The sequence below is a fragment of the Periplaneta americana genome, chromosome 10 (genome assembly GCF_040183065.1).
Source record: "Periplaneta americana isolate PAMFEO1 chromosome 10, P.americana_PAMFEO1_priV1, whole genome shotgun sequence".
NCBI lineage: Eukaryota > Metazoa > Arthropoda > Insecta > Blattodea > Blattidae > Periplaneta > Periplaneta americana.
In genome coordinates this window covers 152,943,474-152,970,202 of record NC_091126.1, presented here as the reverse complement: position 1 = coordinate 152,970,202, position 26,729 = coordinate 152,943,474, and the positions used below count along the sequence as shown (strand labels likewise).

Below are 26,729 nucleotides of genomic sequence, written 5' to 3'. Positions count from 1 at the left end.
TCCCTGTGGGATCCCTGACGTCACTGCTTGCCAAGAGGAAGAACGATTTCCAGCTATCACACTTTGTTGGTGGCCATTAAGGTAAGAGCAAACCACAGGACAACAGGACATAAAACATCATCAGAGAAAGGAAGTACTCATAAGTTGAGGTGAATATTTCTAAATGTTGGAACATCTTTTTTATAGGATGACCTTTCATACACATCTGTCATTATCCTTGGTACTTCAATTTTGTAACACAAAAAATTCACATTTAGCTTCTTCCAATGAGTCTCTCCAGAATATTAATCTACATTCCATTAGGATGAAACTATCCAAAGCATGTCATTTTAAGCGTGATTTTATTGTCAATAAAAGATAAGGATCCTAATATAGATCAGGCAGAGCTCGATTTAGGAGTAATGTATTCTATGTGTGTTTTCTAGTTCAAGTGATTATACCATTACAAATCAAGCAACTTTATTCTCACAGATTCTGTGAAATTAGTTCCATTTAATCTAATGTTGTAGAAAACCCGAGCATTTGTCTATCAAATTCGATTACATTGGTTTTATCAAAATAAAGTGATAGTTTATTTGCACTAAACCATTCATTAATTAGATTTAACACTGTATTAGAAGTGTTTATGAAGTGTATGGAATGGAATTTTCGGGAGGAGGCACTATGACCCAACACTGTGAACTTTTACGATCTATTACAAATTACACAAACCCTCAAGCTAGGGGTATTCCCAAACCCACACCGGCTGACTACACTAACGTTCGCTGCATACAGACCGATTATTTAGTCTTGAAAGCTCAGTGACGCGAAAGAGGGGAAGTAATAGGAGTAGTGGGGAGAGCGCCGGAGTAGAGATAAGGGCGAGCTGTCGGTAAAGGAATGCAGTACAGCTTAATTGTATAGAAACATACCGCTAGACCGCACGCATGACACCCGATCGCTCCGAAAGCAAGCGAGTGACTAACCCAAACACCCCTTGGCGTAATTAAATGGACTCGCCTGACCCAGGCGCATATCTCCGGCGACTGTCAGGACTAAATAATCGTACTGTACACAGGTTTCGGACAAGCCACTCCACTCCTCCCTAGGCCAGCCCACTCAGATGTTTGGGGAATGCTATGAAGTTATGAAATGGAGAAATGTGACGGAATGTACTATACAGGGTGTTTCAAAAATAGATGGCATAATTGCAGGTATGTACTCGCCATATGTAGACAATACAGAAGTTCATTACAGCATGTGTCCGGAAATGCTTGGTTACCGAGTATAGTCCGGGTCAGCTTACTTCTTACCCTAAGAGTGAAACCTAAGCATTCCCCCCCCCCCATTACTACATATGCTAGTGGATTGTGGTCATTTTCTAGTTTGCAGGTTGAATTTTCTTTTGCCAACTTCATTTCGAATTTCGATAGTACTGACAAATACTACAAATGGTAGTTATATTGTAACTGGGATGTCGGTAGCTGATTCAAACGTTGTCAGTACCGGAGTTCCATGGAATTAAAATTGTACTAGATTTGTGAGCCGGTTACTGGAAGCTAGTGAAATTTGAATATACTAATTAATTAATATCAGTATTAAAATTAATACAAAAGTTATTTTGTGTGTTGCGTTGTGGTTATAATTCAAGACTATAATCAGGTACCTTAGTTTTCGGAGTTAGTACTAATAATTTCATGTGGTCAAACAAAATACATTTTTAGGTTAGGTTTCGTGAATCAATTGTTTAGTGAAACCACTCAATTTTATATTGCCAGACAAATTTCATAACATGTTGATCCCTTTCTCGTATAATTTGCCTAAGAAAATATGTTACTGAATTATTTAGAATAATCTTTCAACTTAAAGATAAAGTACGGTAAGTAAATAAATCATTCAATAAGGATCGTGTGATATCTGGTAACAGTTGGCAACACTGACAAGACGGCAATATTTGCTGTTTAGAAACTGTTCTTATGTGACCCTCACTATAATGGCCTTCAAAATAGTGATATTCACTAGAACGTTTTTCTTCGTAGCACTTTGTCCTCTGGTTTTAGGGCTTGCAGTAACTGTAGTCGGTATGAATGAAATCGCAACCGCTTGCGAAGAATCTTGCCTTAAAATCAGTGTACCATTTACGAATTCTAGGCCCACTGGGTGGATCTGCACCAAAACTTTGTTCGGTAATGCCGTTGCATATTAATAACCGACTGGTTCACATGAAAATTAAGCTTTTCTGTCCTCTATAGCAGCCATTTTACCTCAACAAAGAACAAATTTGTTTATCACTGTTATTAGGCAGTGTTACCAACTAGGAAAACAATGTTGCCACAACTAAACTGTTGGAGTTTCTCTTTCCGTTTGTGCTATTTTCATGCACCTCAGATTTATAGAACGTAAATTGCATGTGTTCGAAACCGGAAAGGACTTTTGTAGGAGTCCTGTACTTCCTTTTACAAGTAATAGAATTTCCTTAGTTAAATTCGACAGAATAATATCAATTATCTCCACGAAAACACCAACAAGAAGAAACCAGAAGAAAGAACAAAACCTCACTAACAATAGGAGTATGGCGTACATTGTCGCCGAAACTAGTCGTTAGGACAAAATACCACAATAATTTTCAATAATAAAACAGTGAAATTATAAAGTTCTTAATTTAACAAATTTAACATATTAATAATTAGAAATATGACAAACCGGGACAGGTGGCTACTCGGTTCCAGGAGAGCTCTCTTTAGGCGGCGCGGTCCGAAAGTTCATGGGTTCAAATCCCTCCTAGGAATGGATGGATGTCCCTTGTTAATGTTTTGTTTTGTGTGTCTCAGTGGAGGTCCCCAAGCTTTGTTGACTCCAGGCTAGAAGAGGCCCACAAGGTGTCGATGTCGTGTGTGTGTGTGCGTGTGCGCGCGTCCATAGAATCGCCCCTTTCCCCACAGTAGCCGTGGCGAGAACGTGACTCGCGAGACATTGTGGCTCGCAGTGATAGCTGTGCATTTCGCTTGCTTCTAACCTCAGCCAACCCCCACCCTCTCACTCACTGGAGTCAAACTACGTTCCATTTGTATTTGTCTCTGACCTGCGAGTGGCATATGTCTTTCTCGAAACCATGTACGAAAGTTCCAAGTAGGATGGGAGGACGTATTTTTTTGCTGTCAATATGATGAGAATATTAAATGTATGATTTGTTCACAAGTATTACGAGGAAAACGGTTGTATAACATAAAACGGCATTATACTACATGTTACTGATGAAACATTAAAAGGTTAAGCGTTATTGTTGTTGTTATCATCATCATCATCATCATCTCTGTACGTCGACCCTTTTTCAGCAGATGTACGAATAATGCGGTTAGCTCTTCAATTTGAACTCTCTGATTTACTATGTGATGTCAAATGAAAGTTAGATGTAAGGACTTAACAAATGTTGAACTTTTCAAATCTTTGCCAAAAAATAAATATCCGAAGCTTCGTTCTTTCGCTTGCTCTGCTGAAGCCATGTTCGCTACAACTTACGTTTGTGAAACATTATTTTCAACAATTAAAATAGTAAAAACCAAATGTAGATCACTACTGACAGACAAATACCTTCGTGATCAAATACGACTGGCAGTAAGTGACGTAATTCCTAATTTTGAAACTTTGTCGCAGAGACATTCTGAAGACAGTTAATTTTAGGTTGTGATATTGTTCATTTATTGTTCATATCGTTCTTCGTTACACGTACTAAACATTAGTTTGTAGCCTTGTACTGTATAAAATTATATTTAAGTGCTTGGCCTAAGGAAAATGAAAATCCGTTAATAAGTCAGACAGTTGCTTCACTTCCCCTTCGGGTATCCGCCTCCCTTCATAGGTGCTATGCACGTTGCAGGTTACACAGTGGCTCGGCGCACGATTACATTTTCGCCACCGCTGCCCTACAGGCATTAATATGTTAGCCCTGTAACAGGGGAGGCTAAACGAAGGAATAAAGAAACATAATTCTGTAGGCGTAAATATAACTAAATAATAATATTGTACTGTACATTCAAATAACTCTCTCAGCTAACATTTTAACATTGCTGATTATGTGCTATCTGGTAGGTTGGAAAAGAAGGCCTTATGGCCTTAATCCTGTCAGATTAAATAAATAAATATATAAATAAATAAGTAAATAAATAAATATATAAATAAATAAGTAAATAAATAAATATATAAATAAATAAGTAAATAAATACTGGGAAAAAATGCCATACCATTGCCCTTTAGATTAACAGATGTAATTGATGTACAGGGCAGTCTAAAAGAATGAAACAATTTTACGTACATATTATTAATAAACTATTAAAAACAGGACAACATACAAGGCATCAACAAACAGCACAAATCTCAAAGTTTTATCCGTACTTTGCGCAAGATCGTGCGCCACTAATTCTGCGTAGAGATGCAAGCGAACATAGAGGACAAAGATTTTGTAGGCCGCCTGACGAAGCAACATTCCATGTTAACGCAAGGTCAATCGTCATAACGTGCGAGTATGGAGCACAGAGAACCCTCGTGCCATCATTGAGCAGTCTGGAATTTACCCAAGATCAACATTTTCTTGCTCTATATCACGGACGACTATCTTCGCATGCTGCACCAATGGCTAATCCCGCAGCAAGGCGAGGACTCCAAGGACTACCTTTTTTCAACAAGACGGGACACCACCCCGCCCCATTATCATAATGCAGTCCGGCGTTACCTAAATGAACATCTGCCTCACCGCTGGTTTGACCGTGCTTCTACCAATGACCTGACAAGTCGCAATTAGCCACCCAGGTCACCTGACTTTACCCCGTGATTTTTTTCTGTGGGGGTACGTGAAGGACGCTGTGTACGTGTCAACCCTGCCACAAGATCTGTCAAAGTTACGATAGCGTGTTGCCACTGCCATCGAAACCATAGACGTGAACATGCTGTCTCGTGTATGATAAGAACTTGATTATCGCCTGGACATATGCTGAGTGACACGCGGTTCCTGTATTGAATGTTTGTTAATCTTCGTAATGTAAGTAAGACTTTGAGAGTTGTGCTGTTTATTGATGCCTTGTACGTTCTCCTATTTTTAATAGTTTATTCAACAGTAATCTCACTAGAGGTTCTGATTTATCTAGAAAAAATCAAAACTCTAGTGGAATTTAATCGACTATTACACAATTAGAAGAGAGTATATAACGATTAGAAGAAATAAAGTACCCTAATACAATAAAGGAGGTCCGTTCCAAACCACGGACAAAATTGACTTTTATATGATTTCGTATAGCTCTGAACATGCTCTATCATGCTGTGAAGACTATTTGGGTCTAACTGTATTTATTTATATTTTATTTATTTATTATTTTGCTAATAATTCTAACATAAAATATAATATATACAGAAAAACTTTAGCTAGCCCCTGAAAGAGTAGAACTCGTGCTCAGGGGCGGATTCCTGAATTGAAATTAATAACTATACAATACAATTTGTCTTATGTCTACTGTGCAATTATAGTATATAAATTAAAATTTACAGTTTTTCAATTTTTATAAAATCCATACATAACTTTTTAAATTTAATACTAGAACTATTAGAATTGACAAGATTAGGATATTTAAATATAAATTTGTTATATATTCTTGGGAGTAAATTACTACTATGATTAAATACTGTAACAGTGTTGCATTTTGGTTCAAACAATCTTAAAGAATTCATACCTTTTGTTTCGTAACTACGAGAATACAATTCAAAATTATTTCGATTTTTATGTATGAATTTTATTAATACAATATGATAAATTTGTCTTACGTTAAGTACATTAAAGTCTAGAAACAAATTTTCAGATGGAAAATCAATAGGTTTATGAAGACATAATTTAATTATTTTCTTCTGTAATAAATAAAGTGGATTAAAATTGGATTTAAGTGAGCTACCCCATCCTATAATTCCGTACATAATTACCGATTGAAATAAAGTTAAATATATCCCCTTGAAAAGAATGCGTGTAACTGTGTGTTCGTGGCAAACTTTATTATGTCCACGTATTTGTCCGCGTCAAACCGTATTCTGTCCAAAACTAATTAATATTTTTCACTGTAAGGTTGCGTGTCAAGATTCCTGCAGTGATAAAAACTAGCGCCAATTTACAGTATTCTCTTATTGTCGACCTTTGTATCAATTCAGTGCCGCTGCAGTCCAGTTGTGAATGTGATATCCGTGAAAATGGAGAGAAAAGTGCCCATAGGTGAGAATAGTAGCGGAAGCGGGAAAAGGGTGAAGAAGAAAACAGCACGACAGCAACAAAGTGAACTTCGGTATAATATTTTTACTACATTTTTTAATAATAATGAATAGATGTTTAGGAGACTTATTTTCATTAAAAAACTGTTTTCTATAATTATCATATAATGTAAAATAGGGTATTCTTGTTTCAACCTGCAGAAACATTGATAAGAATCCTGATTTAACACTGTTCGAACCACCATGCTAGCATAGGGAAGGTCGGTGCCACTGTTCTCCAATTCCCGAACAAGATATACGCAGGGTCAAGGAAAGGATTTTCAGAACAAAAAAAGAAAGCTGATCAAGATCATTAACATTAATGAACATTATACCTCTGTGATTCGATGTTATATAGGAGTAAATCAAGTAGTGTTATCTATTACTTAAACAGTTATGCCACTTTGGTTGAGTTTTTACAAATATTGAAGACATTTTTTCTTTTTTATGTTCACGTCAAACCAATTATGTCCATGATATTTTCTGAATTTCAGGATATTCTGGTGTAAAAGTGATTTCAAATATAATTGATACTGATAAGTTAAGTTCTTCCAGTAATTAGCCTAATAATTTTAGTATTTTAATTTACCTCCCTTAGCTGGCAAAAACAGTTTTTCTTCTCTCCTGAAAAAATTACATTAGTGGACTTAATACTGTTTGGAACGGACCTCCTCATTAATATTAACCGACTTACTAAAATTCTATTTCACTAATGTTAGCTTCACCAAAACCTTTGAACGGAGCCACCATTTTCAATTGACTATCTATGCGGGAAACAAATGACTATCGCAAAGCACGTTTTATAGTACAGTAAAGAATTTGCATTTTGAAATGTTGGCAAAAAAAATTCTAGGGAAGTAATAAAAACAAACATATGCTATAGACGTGATAAAATTGTAGCGATAAACGGCCATCTTTAATACTTACTTACTGGCTTTTAAGGAATCCGGAGGTTCATTGCCGCCCTCACATAAGCCCGCCATTGGTCCCTATCCTGAGCAAGATTAATCCAGTCTCTACCATCATATACTACCTCCCTCAAATCAATTTTAATATTAACTTCCCATCTACGTCTCGGCCTCCCCAAGGGTATTTTTCCCTCCGGCTTCCCAACTAACACTCTATATGCATTTCTGGATTCGCCTATACGTGCTACATGCCCTGCCCGTCTCAAACGTCTGGATTTAATGTTCCTAATTATGTCAGGTGAAGAATACAATGCGTGCAGTTCTGTGTTGTGTAACTTTCTCCATTCTCCTGTAACTTCATCCCTCTTAGCTACAAATATTTTCCTAAACACCTTATTCTCAAACACCCTTAACCTATGGTCCTCTCACAAAGTGATAGTCCAAGTTTCACAACCATAAAGAACAACCGGTAATATAACTGTTTTATAAGTTCTAACTTTCAGATTTTTTTGACAGCAGACTGGATGATAAAAGCTTCTCAACCGAATAATAACAGGCATTTCCCATATTTATTCTGTGTTTAATTTCCTACAGAGTATCATTTATATTTGTTACTGTTGCTCCCAGGTATTTGAATTTTCCCACTTCTTCAAAAGAGGAATTTCCTAATTTTTATATTTCCATTTCGTACAATATTCTCGTGACGAGACATAATAATATACTCTGTCTTTTCGGGATTTACTTCCAAACCTATCTCTTTACTTGCTTCAAGTAAAATTCCCGTGTTTTCCCTAATCCCTAATATATTCACGTCATCCGCAAAGACAAGAAGCTGATGTAACCCGTTCAAATCCAAACCCTCTCCGTTATCCTGGACTTTCCTAATGGCATACTCTAGAGCAAAGTTAAAAAGTAAAGGTGATAGTGCATCTCCTTGCTTTAGCCCACAGTGAATTGGAAACGCATCTGACAGAAATTGACCTATACGAACTCTGCTGTACTTTTCACTGAGACACATTTCAATTAATCGAACTAGTTTCTTGGGAATACCAAATTCAATAAGAATATCATATAAATCTTATCTCTTAACCGAGTCATATGCCTTTTTGAAATCTATGAATAACTGATGTACTGCACCCTTATACTCCCATTTCTTATCCAATATCTGTCGAATACAAAAAATCTGATCAATAGTCGATCTATTACGCCTAAAACCACACTGATGATCCCCAATAATTTCATCTACATATGGAGTTGATCTTCTCAAAAGGATGTACGACAAAATTTTGTACGTCAACAAAATGATATTCCTCGAAAGTTACTACAGTTAGTTCCCGTTCTTAAAAATTGGCACGATTATGGACTCCTTCCATTGTTCTGGTACAATTTCCTTTTCCCAAATTGCAAGTACAAGTTTATAAATTTCGCTAGATAATGCGCTTCCACCCTCTTATATTAATTCTGCTGGAATTTGATCAATACCTGGAGACTTGTACTTTTTCTGATTTTCTATAGAAATTTCTACTTCAGAAAGTGTATGTTCCGGTATAAATGGCTCAGCAGTTTGTATTTGAATTTCGTCCCGATCATTTCTGTTTGGCCTATGTATATTTAGTAGTTGCCCAAAATAGTTTTTCCATCTGTTCAGGATAGAATGAGAGTCTGCAAGCAAGTCACCATTCTCATCCTTGATCACGTTTACCCTTGCCTGATATCCGGTTTTGAATTCCTTTATACCCTTATACAGGGACATCATTTTATTTTTACTTCAATTCTTACTGTACCTGAGTTTTTGAATGTACTTCACTCCCACTCCCTCTACTAGTAAACTTCAAATCGTTCTCCACACAGAAACGAGGCCGCGTATGCAGTACTGAGTTAGTGAGTATAGTACGTTTCAGAAATATGTTCGCGTTCTTCAGTGACGAAAGAGCTTTCAATATTGAATAATATTTTCGCACAGGTACTGTCGTTCGTTTGACTACGTCGCATCCCGGTTTCCCCCACCTGCTTCTGTTCGCCCCTCTGTAAAGAATAGTAGCTGGGCTGTCTTAGCTCTTTTCTGAAAACATTAATTTCTGTTAGGGATTGGACGTCTACGTAATATTATACAACTGTTTAAAATAACTTAAAAGGGCCTCGTTAAGTAATTAACAGTCACGTGATTTCCCCTCCCTTTCTACGACTCTGCGACAAAACCACTTGGACGGACAGTAGATAGCATGTCTAAGTAATTTTATCTTTTCGGATCGGGCAGAAGTGGAAATTAAATTTACAGTACGTAAGGTACTCTTTTATAGAGTAGGTATAGAATTATTTCAACGAATTACTTGTACGGAGGACGAAACTGGTAATTGGAATTAGGTAAAATAATCTATAGTGCGATAACATGCACAAAAGAACTGAAGCCTGTATCAAAATGAACTGCCACCATTTTCAAAAATGTGTTTAAATATCCATATTATGATTATTTTTTCAATTTAACTTCGTTCTCTATATTGTACGCTAATGTGCTGTAACAGTACAATATACACTGCATAATTAATACGTCCGAATGGATAGCTCAATTCGTGAGTAAAAACACTAAGTGTTAACACAGTACTGTATTTTGATTAAACAAAAACCTAATGAAAATTATCAAACTCAAAATCGCGATATTTCCTAGTTTACATAAATGGATGAACTACTTTCCTTCCCTCCTATACCTAGTAAAGTGATTTGTATTTTACGCAGTATCATCGAACTCCAGTCTTGGAAGGGGGAGCAAACGGTGTTTCCGGTTCTAGGCCTTTAATCCAAAGATATAGCCAGGTTAATATTAAAAATGTTGGTAAAAATAAAATGATTTCCCTGTATAAATCTCGAATGTTTTTATTCTCACTATTTGTTTCTACCTCATTCAGTTTTTCCTTCAAGTAATCTCTCTTTTTATTCTTAAGTGCAGGACTTGTTTCCCGTCTTTCATTGAAATAATTATCTCTATTCTCTTCAATTGGATTTGGCCATCTCTAATGCTCTAATGCAGTACTTATATCTTGAAATATCACATCACATTCTTCGAAGTAAAATAACACTACATTTTCTACCTATTACAGAAAGCAAACGAGTTAAACGTCGAAAACGGAAATGACATTTGCATACATTACGTCGTCGCGTCATTTAAAGCTATTAACACATGCAGTGTTGGTAAACAGCTTCCCCACTCAAGGCTCTGTGTACGGAGCAAGCCAACGCAAGAACAGTTGATAGTGGTCGAGCATTTGAGGTCGGAGGGTGGGGCAACGGCCTGATCAATAGACAGCTCGCAGCCCGCCGAGCCGTATTCCCTCGTGCTTTAGGAGACTTGGAGATCGCCGCCGTAGCAGCGGACGAATTGGGACAAGACCAAGGTGCGCGTCTTGTGATGACAACGCAGCTGTGAAGCAGAATCATTTCCAGTTTCCTGTACTAGTATCACAGTCTAGTGCAGTAGCGGCTGGTGGTCAAAATAATGAGTGTGCTACAATCTCTATATCGGCCTACTATAGAGGCCTACACTTATGTATTTATGTTAATTTGGAATCTCGTCTAGTGATGAAATATGAAGTCCATACGACGTTCTTTCGTACTGCAGAACTTGTCATTTGGTGTTAAACCCCTCCATATTGGACATCATAAACTTTTCTATTGACAGTATTGCAAGAGCAGTGAGACGATCCTGGGACATAGTGTTCCTTAAAAACGCTTTTATGCGTTTCAAGGAAGAAAAACATATTTCTGGCTCAGCAGTGGTAATTTGTGTTGTAACCAAAATATTTAATAACTTCGATACTTCACAGAATGGATCCTGTAAATTGTTGGATACTATGTATTGTGACAATTGAACAACCATCTATATTTCGGAAGTCAGGCCTTCCGTATGGAAATCCAATTTGTATCTGGAACACACTTTTGTTCAGTATAGTATAGCTGTTGACAGCAACTTTAACTGGTAGATGGCAGCAGCAGTCGGACACTTTAATTACCAAATACATTGTACATAGTTCCGAATTCTTCCACAAACAAACATTCTTTCGTTACGCTTTACTTTTGCAATCTCCAAGCTGTGTTGTGCTGAAGCTCACTACAGCACTTTCCCGCATAAAAATAGCCAATCAGAGCAGTGATTTCAGCTTCGCACATGCGCATAACTGTCTACATTTTTCATGTGGAGCTTCGAGTAGCACAACGAACCCCCTGAGGCACCAAAGAAGGCACGAAGACTAAACACTTTATAACGCGTCATGAACATAACCACGGGAAATTGTCAAATGACAGATCAAATATTATGGTGGTATTACAAATACATTATTTGAGCCAAAATTATCATTGTGCTGTAGCACATAAGGACGGGCCGCCCCTGGTCTAGTATATACAGTCACGAAGCTTGAGTTGTGAGGGTGCTAGAAACAATAGACTGTGCAAGTACTATCACAGTCTAGCATATACAGTCACGAAGCTCAATACTCACTAAATATGCAAACATAGACAGTTGCTCACACCAGGATTGCTATTATCGTCTCATCACAGACTCTTGCCCTAGCAGACGATAAAATGTATTGTACTTTCGATATCGTGTTTTTTTACTAGGTTATTTTACGACGCTTTATCAAGATCTCAGGTTATTTAGCCTCTGAATGAGATGAAGGTGATAATGCTGGTGAAATGAGTCCGGGATCCAACAAAGAAAGTTACCCAGCATTTGCTCATATTGGGTTGAGGGAAAACCCCGGAAAAACCTCAACCAGGTAATTTGACCCGACCGGGAATCGAACCCGGGTCACCTAGTTTCGCGGCCAGATGCGCTAACCGTTACTCCACAGGTGTGGACGATATAGTGCTCTTTTGAAAAAATTAACACCTTCCTTCCACTATTGAAATGTGAAATACACAAGGTTTATATATTATTTTCAAAAAGAGTATATATTATATCCTATAAACTCACCTTCCTGGATCTTCTGAAAGAACGATAACTCTAACATAATTTTCTTACAATTTATAGTATTACAAACGTCTCCTTGTCCCATATTTTTATTCAAATTATTGTATTTTAGCCATTTAAAATTATTACAACCGATAACGAACATTTCACAGTTTGCACAACTTTTTACAACAAAGCGAAATACGGCACTGTCAATGCCTTTTCGGTCTAGACCAGGCCGTAATGTATGTTCGGGTTTTCTATTTCAGTGTATGTAGCTCAGTGAAATATTATATTATAACTTTATTGCGTATCATTGCTAAGTTTTATTTTGTGTAATGTGTCCATAATTTCCGTTTACTTCTTGTTGCATAATATGTTGCAGAAATATTTACAAAACTGTTCTTTTAATGTGAAGAGAATTTTACTTGTTAACATAATCTGTTCGCATCAACATTTTAAGTTTAGAATGGAAGCTATTTTGAGGTTCATAAAAACTAATTTATATTGTGATTTTAATTTAGCACATCTACCTTCCTTAATTGTAGACAGAAAATGTACCATACTACTCCTACTATGAAATTTGTGTATGGTACGTACGATTGTGTTACTTCGTCTCTTAGGTAGTAGATAAATACAATAATTCAGTATTCAATTATAGTATTAAAATACAGACAAATAGAATGTGACGGGTGTCATACATGACATTATATTTAATTATAATGTATAATTGCGAATATAGGAATATAAGCTAAATATAGCAAACATAGCCTATAATTTCCATATGACATAACATGCATATGTAGTGGCAGGGCACTGGAGACCACTAAAATTAGACAGAAAGGGGCAACTGGTACAGTAAACATAACCTATAATTTCAACGTATCTAAATATTCGTGCGGTGCAACTGAAAATTATTGAGTCGTGCATAAATGAATGTACAAAAATTTCGCGATATTTAATCGAAATAAAGGCAGGTAGGTCTATTACACATACGAACAACGTAATTTTCACAACAAAAATAATATTACACCTTAACTCGCAAGGAATTGTCTGAAGTGTCTCCTAATCACTGTTTTAAATTTTATTAATGCAATTACACTACATTTTAGAGAAATATATGTTACTCTTTATGCATTCCAATTAATGTATATGGTTGAAACGCCGCCCTTCGTGATCGGGTTAAGCGAGTCACATGGTCTGCCTTACGGCCTGTATTAGATCACGATGGCAGTGACACAGTCTATTGTTCCTAGTACTCACAGTGCTCCAAGCGGCTAGCAACTATCGCGAGAATTCCAAAAAATCATCCCAAGCTTCGTGACTGTATATAGTAGACTGTGGTACTATTTCGCATTGTCTCTAATGAAGCGATAGTAGCGTTCCTAGTGGTTAGCAACTATCTATGGATGCATATTTACTACGTATTGAGCTTCGTGACTGTATATACTCGACTGTGCTAGTATCTTATTTCATCTGATGTAACTAGCCTATTATCTAACAATTTTCTGTCGATCCCAACAAATGATTGAAATAAGAAAGTATTAAATATTATCGTTATTTATAACAATAATAACAATAGTAATAACAAAATTATCATTATATTATTAACTAGCCGTACCCGTGCGCTCCGCTGCACCCGTTAGAAATAAATATAAAGTAATTACATAATTAAAATAGGACATTTGATCCAGGGAACATTCGTGTATGATATAAGGATAAATAGTTTATTATGTTACTTAATTTAAATTGTATTTGCATAATTAAAATGCGATAATTTTGTTCCAGAGACCACTCATTTGGTCATAAAAATTATGTTAGGAAATACAGCAAACGAATGTACAGAATAGCCTATCAAGTTTTCTGTGCATAAGAAGCTATTTTAATATTACCTGTCCTCGATTCACTTAGAAGTTACTGTAATAACATTATAGCATTATGTCCATCTAGAGAAACTACACTTTCCAATGGTGAATTAATAATTAATTATACAAATCGGTTAATTTAGCTTCTGATATTACTTCATACAAACATAGAAACTCTATCTGTAGGCTATCTTTCATAGCTTTCGATTGTTGCTGTCCAAAGCCCCTTAGCATTTCACTCCAATCATACTGATTTAAAATATTACTGACTACACTGTTGCTTTTTTTCTTTAGACATCATCCTGATTGTGCTGCATTTTCAAAATTGTCTCATAATAATCTCTTCCTATTATCTAATATAATTTGAAATATATTAACATTCTATGTATTTTAGTTTAATTCTGCTACCCAGTTTATTTCAGCGTTTAATTAATAGTTCATAGTATTTTGTTGTTTAATTCGTAAATAACTCTTGTATACATGTAACTCTCATCTAAATCAAATTGTTGAATTCTTTGTAAGTTCATGCATATGTATATACACTTTTTGCTGGTTGTGTGGAAGAGAAGGCCTTACGGCCTTAACTCTGCCAGCTAAAATAAATCATTATTATTATTATTATTATAGACGAAGTCGTTTGTTTTTTAATTCATTACACGGCCTTAGATGGCAGTTATTTTAATTTTAAAACTCATTTATCTCATTAAATATCAGTCCTATCAAACTTTTTTAAGGAATAAAACGTATCGGAAATTATTTTGAAAGAAACTTTTGTTATGTAACATTTTTCACAAAAATCAATAATAAGTGAGATATTTTGATTTATTTAATTCAGGCCCCCTTATAACCCCCCCCCCCTTTTAAATAATGTATTTTGAATGCCATATAGCCAAAATCTAAGTTACAACGAACTTAATTTATATTCCAATTTTCATCGAAATCCGTTCAGCCATTATCGCGTGAAAAGGTAACAAACATACAGACAGACAGACAGACAGACAGACAGACAGACAGACAGACAGACAGACAGACATACAAACAAAAATTTCAAAAAAGCTATTTTCGGTTTCAGGGTGATTAATTATATATGTTAGGACCAATTATTTTTGGAAAATCGAAAATCACCGGAAAAATTTCGGCTACAGATTTATTATTAGTATAGATTCGTTTATAGACTTTTGCGCAAGGATATGTCACTACTGTAAACCCAGCATTTTCCAATCTTCCCCTTCTTCCGCCTTCCTCTTAGTCTCCCCATACGATCCATATAATTCAATGTTATCTCTTATCTGATATTTTCTTCTGCTCCGAATATTTTCCCGTTCACCATTCCATCCAGTGCATCCTTCACTAGCCACTTTCCCCTTAGCCAGTTACCCAGCCAATTTCTTTTTCTGTTCCTGAGCAGGTTCAGCATTAGGTATTCTTTCTGAACCTATTCTTTCCCCTAGCACAACTTCACTTCTAATATTTTGGTCTGTCCATTTCACACGCTACATTCTTCTTCATATGAGCTATTCCATCTCAATTCGACCGAAATATAGAGAAAATTGATCTTACAATTTCTAAATACAATGAAACTTTTTTTGTAAGTAGAGAACTGTGATACAATGCTTTGTGCAAAGTTTGAGGCATCAGAACTTCATAGTGTTTAAATTAAAAATATTTAAATTTATCGTATTTTCATAAAATTAGCAACTTTAAACTGGTGTAGCTCCGAAACCCTTTCACCCAATGATCAAAATCATGGTTTATTTTGATGCTGAGAAATTAAAGTTTATAATGACATATAAACAGGTTTTCTTACTTTTTATGGAAATAGAGAAATTTAGATTTTTCCTCATTAAGACGCCTTTGCCCAGGAAAAAATATTAAAAAATATATAGTTAGATTCCGCATTGAAAGTACAAATAAACATATTTTTACTGATGGTATGTTGATAAGAAAGTACTGAAAATATCAAATAAAGAAAATAAATAGTACGCGCGTGAACTAACCAGCTGGCTGTAAGACGGAAGCTAGCCGAGCCAAGCAAAGCCACGAGACAAACACGTTATGTTTCGTCTAGTAGCGCATAGCTGGGCTAGCTTTATCACAAGTTTTCATAAACACAGGATTAAAATGACGCCCAACGCTCGCTTATCATCATCTCTCGGCCAGTGCGTGCGGTACTGCGCCCTTCAAGTCTAGGCGCGTGAAAACAATTTATTTAATACCCTCGAAACTTATTGCCGTACCACTAAGCAAACAATGCCGAATTCCTCTTAATAATGCAAGGTTTTTTCTCAATATTTTTTACGTTTTTACAAATGAGCAAAAAGCCTAAAAGTAAGTAAAATCAGATTATCTGTCTCTCTGTACACAATAAAAATAAGGATTACTTCTTATCATAACCTACCAAATGTCAGCTTCAAAATGAGCTCTCGTTCAATGTTCTACAGTAAATGTTTCCAGAGTTCTGAGCGCTGAAAAAGCCTTGCTTTTCTAAAATACGCTAAATTTGTCGCTCAACAATACGAAAACCGTGTGACTTTCGATAGTATATTTTTGCAAATGCACTCTCTTCAGCATCTCCTATAAATAGGGGGAAAAATTAGAGTATAAAAAATGCGAGGTTTTTTCCTGATCGATTTCATATGGAATAGCCCATATCCACATTTTAAATGTTTCCAGTTGTTTCTCTACACTTCGTCGTAATGTCTACGTTTCTGCCCCGTAGAATGCCACACTCTACACAAAGCAAGTACGTAACAATTTTATTTAAGTGTTTCGACCTCTCTCTTGTAATTCGTCAGATAGAAAGTCATAATCAATTTTATCATTAAATATGATCAGACTGGAAAGAGAAACACATAACTGAAAACAAATCACAAAGAGACTCGAAACTGAAACGATATCAACTCAAAATTACCTTTACGCTTGTCGTGCATTTCCAAAATCAATTTAATTCTGGTTCTATGCTATTACTGCTCATGTTAGTTATTGCTATTGCCTAAGAATTTTGTCTCAATAGTTCACAATATTCTAAGTCAGTCTTGCGATGGTGACTAATAATTTCGAGCGAGAGCTCTTTTATGCCCGCTGCGCGCGCGGAACTCTTTTACCTGTAAACATTGCTAAATGATGTACAGATCTTAGATCACAGCGCATCATGATGGAACGGAAGCGCTTAAAGCTTTCAAGGAAGAGTTGAAGATACAATATTTGTTTTTCGCACGTGGTGATGAAGTCCAGTTTTGTTGTGTCAAAAATAAATCATTTAAAAAAAGCAACATAAAACGGTATTATGAGACGCAACATGAAAAAAAAATATATAGGCATTATTCAGGAGAAGAGAGAAATAAATTGATTTCGGAATTGACATCGAAGGTAAATTAATTTACATTTGGGTCAGTAGATTGTATCTAGATTCCTTTTATTTCTTTATTTTAAATGTATTGTTGATGTTTTATTTGTTGCTTGTTTCTGGATATTTACTTTTATTAGACTACGTGTTTATTTAATTTAGAAATAATATTTTATCTCTGATTGCACTGTAACTTACACTATCACTAAGCTCAAAAAGCTAATTCACTTTTATTCCAATAACTATTTTCAAGATTTTGAGTAATATGAACTAAACATTTCGAAAAATTTGATGCAAGGAGCTTTCTTAGTAACGTCAGTATAAAATATACTTAAAAATATAATTTCAAAACTATTACACCTAATTGCACCAAATTTTGTACAGATGATATTATTATAGATCTGTTTATATAGTTTAAATTTCACAAATTTTGGTCGAAAATTGAGGAAGTTTTAAAAATCATACATATCCCCTTAAATGATTGACCTCAAAAATTACGATGGCTCTCAATATCTTAATTTAATCAATTTGTTTTTTCGTGTTACGTGCATCTCACAAATCACTCTAAGAAAACTCATTACATAATCACGACTGGAGAGTAAAGACTACATTTTCACAATCACACAATCAATATACTCTATTTCAATCAATATTGTCATTATTATTTTTTCAACAAATACTCAAAAGTATTTAGAGATCACACACGTGGAGCAGGTAGACCCTATTAGTTTCTCCTAACAAATGAAGTGAAGTATTTACATAATAAATTATTGGTTTTAACAAGAAAATGGTTTACATATAATTAACTTTTCCCCGTTTCTCTTTTTGTTCCCAAAAAACCCTTCCCTTTGGGATTTGTTTATATATGTACATGTATATTAAATAACTGAATGATTAGCCCTATTACATAGCCAGAAATTTAGTAACGCAAGTTATTGTAATAATTGCTGCCTATATTCGCTGCATGTGCATGTACATCCCTGATGTCTACGTTACGACTCTATGTAGTGGATGCGCTATGCGCTCATGATCAAGGTCGAGCTCTTCTACCATGATTGGGAGCTAATATCGTCTCATCCCTGTTCTATGTAGCATGGATTCAAAGAATGTAGATTACGCAACACTTTTACATCAGAGACGCTCGTTTCTGAAAGATTAGGTAAAGACGGAGAAAGTTCGGCGCGTTAAAGAAAGTGACTTTACAAGCAACGAAATACAGCTGAATGTGAGTCATTTATACCAAGTGAAAAGAGGTACTCTGTGTTTGTATAGCCACGGAAACATAAGTGGCCGTCAGCGCCAAACGGTAGAGTTGTCGCATAAATTGAACATGCAATGTGAAACTGAATAAAACAAAACACATCCTGATGTTATGATATACAAGAACAAGTATCGTAATCAAGATTTAGAATGTTGAGTAGCCACATTTATGTTATGTGTAAAGACATTGCAAGAGGAAGAAATCATTTTTCTTCGCAAGTTTAAATTTTAAAGTTTTCCTTTATTTATTTTATTTTTCTCTCTAAGATAGGATAAAGATTGAGCTACGGTTTTCTGATCTTGCTAATAAAAAGGGACATGCAAAATGTAATACATTTATCTAAACAAATTTGGAAGATATTATCTAAAGAGTTTTGAAAAATAAAGTTTTGACGAAACGAGTAATAAACTTACAGATTACTTGCTGGTAATGTGTTTGCGTGGCAGGACATTTTAATGCATAGCTTTGTCAATTTTATAGATACTATACTTTAACATTCATTTCAGAGATATAAAGTAAAAATTCATATTAAATTAATAATTATAAGTAGAATGAAAAATCATTTTTTTACACTGCAAGGTGTACGTGATCCATAAAATTCAATACCCAAAAGTGTGTGTAGACAAATATAACTGAACACTGTCTGTGGACGATTGTCTTGATATCAACTTGTCTTACAAGTGAAGCATGAGCAACATTTTAGCTCTAAGCTTCTTTTGTGAGATGTCTGAACTGAAAATTATTTCACAGGTATACTTACTTACAAATGGCTTTTGTGCGAGATCGTGCGTATTTGCTTGGTTTCCGCACAAAACCAATCCGCGGAAAGTCTAAAATTCCACATTCAGTATTCCCAACCTAACACACATAACAATTTCCCTCTTCTTACCGCTTAAGTAACATATTGATTTTACTGCTTTAGGCTTTTGACATATTATTTTTAGAGACATTCAATATAGTAATAATTATAAATTGGAAACTTACCACTGCAATTTCCCCTAAATTGCACTGTTAATTATTGTTTTTAAATATTTGCAAAAATTAAGTAAACTCTACAACTCCACTAAAGTTACTGCATTCGTGATGCAATTAACATTAAGGAAGCCGTTTGTTTTAAGTTCGCATTTATAGACTGGGGGAAAAAAGACAGACGTATATCACGGCCTGCTGGAGTATAGTAAACACAGAAAACATTTTAAAGCAACAATGTTGAAGATAGATATTTTTGTTTTGCAAATTTGCCGTCATTGAACAGAAACCAAGATGGAGATTTCATTGCAACTAATTAGAAATTCCTCTTTCAGGTATGTAATAAACGATCTTCGCACAAAATAATGTACGATAATACACGAGCGGTATGTTTTCTTTCAATTCTCGGAAATTAAAAAAGCTCAATTACGTTTCGCTTTTTCAAACTTTTCCTGGAACATGAAAACTTCAACATACCGCTCAACGCATATTACTATTAGAGAACCCGGAGGTTCATTGCCGCCCTCACTCAAGTCCGCCATCGGTCCCTATCCTGACCAAGATTAATCCAGTCCCTAGCATCATATCCCAACTCCATCAAATCCATTTTAATACTCGTATTGTTCTCCCATCTACGTCTCGGCCTCCTCAAAGGTATTTTTCTTCCTCTGGCTTCCCAGCTAACACTCTATATGCATTTCTAGATTCGCCCATACGTGCTTCATGCTCTGTCATCTTAAACGTCTGGATTTACTTACTTACAAATGGCTTTTAAGGAAACCGCAGGTTCATTGCCGCCCTCACATAAACCCGCCATCGGTCCCTATCCTGTGAAAGATTAATCCAGTCTCTATCACATCCCACCTCCCCAAATCCATTTTAATATTATCCTCCCAACTATGTCTCGGCCTCGCAAAACTTCTTTCCCTCCGGTCTCCCAACTAACACTCTATGCATTTCTGGATTCGCCCATACGTGCTACATGCCCTGCCCATCTCAAACGTCTGGACTTAATGTTCCTAATTATTTCAGGTGAAGAATACAATGCGTGCAGCTCTGCGTTGTGTAACTTTCTCCATTCTCCTGTAACTTCATCCCTCTTAGCCTCAAATATTTTCCTAAGAACCTTATTTTCAAACATCCATAATCTCTGTTCCTCTCTCAAATTGAGAGTCCGAGTTTCACAACCATACAGAACAACCGGTAATATAACTGTTTTATAAATTCTAACTTTCAGATTTTTTGACAGCAGACTAGATTGCAAAAGCTTCTCAGCCCAATAATAACAGGCATTTCCCATTTTTATTCTGCGTTTAATTTCCTCCCGATTGTCATTTAATGTTCCTAATTATGTCAGGTGAACAATATATTGCGTGCAGTTCTACGTTGTGTAACTTTCTCCATTCTCCTGTATAACTTCATTCCTCTTAGCCCCAAATATTTTCCTAAGCACCTTATTCTCAAATACCCTTAGTTTCTGTCCCTCTCTCGGAGTGAGAGACCAAGTTTCACAACCATAAAGAACAACCGGTAATGTAACTGTTTTATAAACTCTAAGTTTCAGATTTTTTGAGAGCAGAGTGGATGACAAAAGCTTCTCAACCGAATAATAACAGGCATTTCCCGCATTTATTCTGCGTTAAATTCCTATCGAGTGTCATTTACATTTGTTACTGTTGCTCCGAAATATTTTAATTTTTCCATCATTTCAAACGATAAAAATTGGAAAAATTCAAATACCTCGAGATATGGCTGCACAAAATACAATTTTATCTGTACGAATATAGTCTCTCGAACCATTCCTCAGATATCCATGATCAGGAGACCATGTGGAATAATACTTCGTTCCAGTTATCAGTTCAAGATTTCTAATCAATAAGATAAAATGTAATAAATAATCAATAAAGATAAACAACTCACATTCAAATCTAATTCCGTTGTAGGAATTAATAAACCAAGAGTTGAATTTCGCTACACTGGAGAACACTAAGCCATGACAATAGCAACATGAGAAACGCAGAGCATCTGTACCTTGCAATGGTTGGGCACTCAAAATTCTAGTTAAGATGCGTACACACGTAGCGAACGAACGGCAGACGAATGTATTCGCCGATTGAAATCGGAACATGTGGACGACGCACCAAAAGCTTACCGATCGTTTGATTTGCCTTCGGTAGTGATACGTCGCTTGTCGGTACATCAAAGGGAGTTTGTATTCGTTGTGGACGGGATTTGCCACTTGTTTGTAGTTCGTAGCAGAACGCAGCGGTTATTTTAATTTCACCAATATGATGTCGAAACTGGTATCGACTGAAGAAACTCTCATCAAATTTATTTATGTGCATAGGAAGCAGGAAATTTTATGGCCATATTTTGCACAATAATATTTCGAAGTCTCTTTCTGAAATGCGGCAGAAGTTGTGAAACTGTCCCGATTCAATTCGATATAAATCATGAAGGAAGTCAGTACCGGTACCTCTATATCGAGTGCGATTTTCGTAGAGTGGCGTCTGCCACCATCGCCTTTTGTTTCTTAATTTTCTTTTTGTTAAACTGCCTATAATAATAACGGCTACACTTGCTATAATCACATCTTCGTATACTTTTACTGCGGATAATCAGCGAACGCGAATGTTCTCTGACCATTTGCTGGTGATTTGTATGTTGCTCCGAACAGCGAACGAACAACGAAGTTTTGAATAATTTCAAGGAAAAATTGTTCCGGAGCCGGGTATCGATCCCGGGACCCTTCGCTTAGCGCGCGAACGCTCTACCGACTGAGCTACCCCAGGAACTATACACGACACCGTCACAATTTTTCATGCTTTACAGGGAGCTACCTCGTTACTGGAGGTAGTATTAGTAGTATTTATTTATTTAGCCTGGTAGAGATAAGGCTGTCAGGCCTTCTCTGCCCCTCTACCAGGGGATTACAACTATAATATGAACAATAAAATTACAATTAACATTAAATTTACAATTACAATTACAATAAAAATTAAAGTACGACAAGATTACCTGATTAATGAAAGCTAGACATTTTATCATAGAAGTTGAGAACAAATAATATTTTTGTATTTACTGAATTACAAATTGAACCTACAATAACAAAAATCTATAGTAATGAAATTACCTGATATTGAAATATTTTGTGATAGATTAAGAGAACTATTTACAAGAAACCATGTCTGAACGAGTCTCAATTACTGACCAAGTGCCCAGTAAGTTTGCGTTTGAATTCAGTTTTATTTCGACAGTCCCTGATGCTAGCAGGTAACGAACTCCAGAGTCTTGGCAGGGCTATTGTGAAAGAGGATGAGTATGAGGAGGTGCGATGGGATGGTATTGTTAGTATTGTTTCATGGCGAGAGCGTGTGTTCAGATTGTGGTGGGAAGAAAGGTAAGTGAAGCGAGACGACAGGTACGAAGGAATAGAAGAGTTCAAGATTTCGAAGAGAAAGAGAAGTGAATGTAATTTTTTTTTCTTATCTAGTTTAAGCTAACCTATTGTTTCCAGGGATGGGGTAATGTGATAATATTTACGAACATTGCTTACAAAACGTACACACAAGTTATGAGCACGGTGAAGTTTCGTTTTGTTGTCGCTGGAAAGGTCAGTCAGTAAAATGTCAGCATAGTCAAAATAGGAAAATACAAGCGTCTGCACAAGGGACTTTTTTTAGCACGAGGGAAGGTGAACATTTATCCTTTTTAGCACATGGATAATAGAAGTTAACAGAAAGCCACAAATTAAGTCACACAGTATTGTGTGCACTCATAGTTGAGTTCTGGCGTCTTGTCAGCTCTTTTGAGTTGTGTGGATATAAAAGGACAAATTGTGACGGTGCCGTGTATAGTTCCTGGGGTAGCTCAGTCGGTAGAGCGTTCGCGCTCTAAGCGAAGGGTCCCGGGATCGATACCCGGCTCCGGAACAATTTTTCCTTGAAATTATTCAAACCTGCTTTACAGGGAGCTACTACCTGAAAGCCAGATTTGTATAACGAAGTTTTGCTTCATCGTTCGTTCGTTGTTCGTTCGCTACGTGTGTACGCACCTTTACGCAGGAAGCATTTACAGAACGCTCCTTTTATGCAGTAAACTAGAGTTATAATTAACCCATTTATTCATAGTTCTAGTTTATACGTAATTATGCACATTTCCACGCAAAATTACACGTAATTATATATAAATTATTTCTGAATTGCTCGTAATTAATTTGTATGTAATTAGCTGTTGTAAATAGTATATTATTATCTTTAATGGAGTTTAAATTGTACGTATCTTTGTTCGCTTTGGTGTGCAATAAAGTTTCTTAAATTTACATGATTTGTCTTATGACTTAGCATACATTTTAATCCTTTCCCACAATCCTCAATATCAGCTGCTGGAAACGGGTAACTTTAAATCACGTAATAATGAAGATTACTGCCTCTTTACATCAGTGACCTCAAGGTTATGGGACTCGTACCGATAATACAGCAAAATCTCACAGCCCAAGCGAGTACAGAGGCGACAGGGTTCGTTTTTAATTGCAAGTTTAGAACAGGTAAAATAAAGTAAACATTTTAAATCACTATTGCAGGTCACTCAGTATCTGTTTAGTAATCAAATGTGACGGTAAACGGAAGAGCTACTCGCTAGAAGCCAAAGTTAGATTTATAAAAGAAACTGAAGCAAATCCCAACAAAACAAAAACTGAAATTGCAAGAACTTTTTAATAAACACTTATAATATAAATATTACTAATTAAAATATCTTGAAGTCTGAGTTCATAGTTAAAGTCATAATTGTCTTCCACACAACCAGTCTTAAACAATACATTAGTGACGTAAGTCACATCAAACAATTTAAATTATAAATATTTACAATATACAGGGACATCATTTTATTTTTACTTCAATTTTTATTGTACCTGAGTTTTTCAATGTACTTCACTCCCACCCCTTCTACTAGTGAAGTTCCAACTCCACACAGAACCAAGACCGCAGATAGTAAGCACTACTGAGTTACTGAGTATAGTACGTTCCAGAAATATGTTCGCGTTTTCCAGTGACGAAAGAGCTTTCAATATTTAATCATATTTTCGTACAGGTACTGTCCGTTTGCCTACGTCGCATCCCGATTTCCCCCACCTGCTTCTGCTCGCCCCTCTGTAAAATCTGGGCTGTCTTAGCTCTTTTCTGAAAACATTAATTTCTGTTAGGAATTGGACGTTTACGTAATATTATACAGGTGTTTAATTTAACTTAAATAAAAGGGCCTCGTTAAGTAATTAACTGTCGCGTGATTTCCTCCCTTTCTACAATCCTGCGGCATAACCACTTGGACGGACAGTAGATAGCATGTCTGAGTAATTTTATATTTTCGGGTCGGGCAGAAGTGAAGATTGAATGTATAGTACTTAGAGTAGGTACAGAATTATTTCAACATCAGTTACTAGTACGAAGGACGAAACTGGCAATTGGAATTAGATGCAATAGTCTATAGTGCGATAATATGCACAAAAGAACTGAAGCCTGTATCGAAATGAACGGCCACCTTTTCAAAATTGTGTTTAAATATTCATATTATGATTATTTTTCAATTCAACTTCTTTCTCTATATTGTACGCTAATGTGCTGTAGACAGTATAATATACACTGCATAATGAATACGTCCGAATGGATAGCTAAATTCGTCAGTCAAAACACTTATTGTTAATACTGTACTGTAATTTTTATTAAACAAAAACCTAATAAAAATTAACAAACTGAAAATCCCGATATTTCCTACTTCATGTAAATGGATGAACTATTTTTCTTCCCTCCTATACCTAGTAAAGTGATTTGTTTGTATTTTAAGCCTGTATCAACGAACTCCAGTCGTGGAAGGGGGTAGCAAACGATGATTTCGGTTCTCAATCTTTAATCCAAAGGTATAGCCAGGTTAATATTGGAAATGTTAGTAAAAATAAAATGATGTCCCTGTATAAAGAATGTCGGACAGTACTGTACTTTGATTAAAGAAAAACCTAATGAAAATTATCAAACTCAAAATCGCGATATTTCCTAGTTTACGTATATGGATTAACTACTTTTCTTCCTTCCTATATCTGGCATAATGATTTGTGTTTTACGCCAGTATCATCGAACTCCAGTCGTGGAGGGGGGAGCAAGCGGTGTTTCCGGCTCTCTAAAGGTATAGACAGGTTAATATTAAAAATAATAGTAAAAATAAAATGATGCCCCTGTACTTAAGATTCTGGAGCATTAGTCTTGAGTTAAAATTTGACTAGTATAACTTTATTTAATCATATTTATTTCACGGATAAAGGCTATGCGAGGGAGCAATAACTTAATATAAATTATAATTAAGTTGAATTGGCTAGTTAGTTAAATAATGAAAATCAATTTAATAGTAGTTTACTGCAACTACACTATAGGGACAGTGCATTAAAGTCGGTTAATGTAACCACAGGTTAAATTTGCCATCTAACACTTTTATAAGAATTTTTTACGGTGCATCGACGTCGGTTAGGGCTTAAACAGGAGATTAACCACGGAAATCTCTAACCGGCCATATTCCAGCGGTAAAAGTAGATAGTAGTGATTAGTAGTAAATAAAGTAACAGCAAGATTCACAGCTGAGTATTTCGAAGGTGAATTATTGTTAGCTGAAATAGAGAATTTTTACGGTGCATTAAACAGAAAATTTCAGGAGAGATTTCGTTTATCGGAATATCACTTGGAATGTCCCACAAAGAGAAACAATACTGTTTTCCCTATGAAATGGCTGCTTACAATATTAGGGGCCAGTTTCACAAAACTTAGTTAACATGCTGTTAGCGTTATTTTAACGAACGTGTTGTTAAAAATTAAACATCCTGTTAGTGTAATAGTGCTTCACCAACCATTTGAGGTACTTTGGTTAGATAACAAGATGTTAAGAGTAAAGTAACAGGAATCAAAGAAGCAGTGATTGTATGAAAATTTACTGAATGTGCCTTTAGTTGGTGTAGTCATTTGTTTTAGCGGAGAATTGTATTTTTTACATTATGGAAGTATTGGAGACTAACACAATTACAACGGAAATCGAGAAAAAGAAACGTGTAAGGAGCAGTAATTTTACCTCATATGAGAAATATAATTATTTTAGTAGATCTAGCAATTATATTAATGTAATTGAACTCAAACGTAGTGAT

The 26,729-nt window shown here is 35.7% G+C and overlaps 1 protein-coding gene and 2 non-coding genes across 3 annotated transcripts in view; 1 reads left to right on the top strand and 2 right to left on the bottom strand.

Moving 5' to 3' along the window:
* Nucleotides 1-26,729, bottom strand: part of Cerk (Ceramide kinase) — a 232,528-nt gene that overhangs the window by 152,922 nt on the left and 52,877 nt on the right. The gene's annotated exons all lie outside the window — the stretch shown is intronic.
* Nucleotides 22,269-22,342, bottom strand: TRNAS-GCU (transfer RNA serine (anticodon GCU)). Its single transcript has one exon. It is a non-coding gene; the product is annotated as a tRNA-Ser (tRNA).
* On the top strand, nt 23,408-23,481 carry TRNAR-UCU (transfer RNA arginine (anticodon UCU)). The gene has a single exon. It is a non-coding gene; the product is annotated as a tRNA-Arg (tRNA).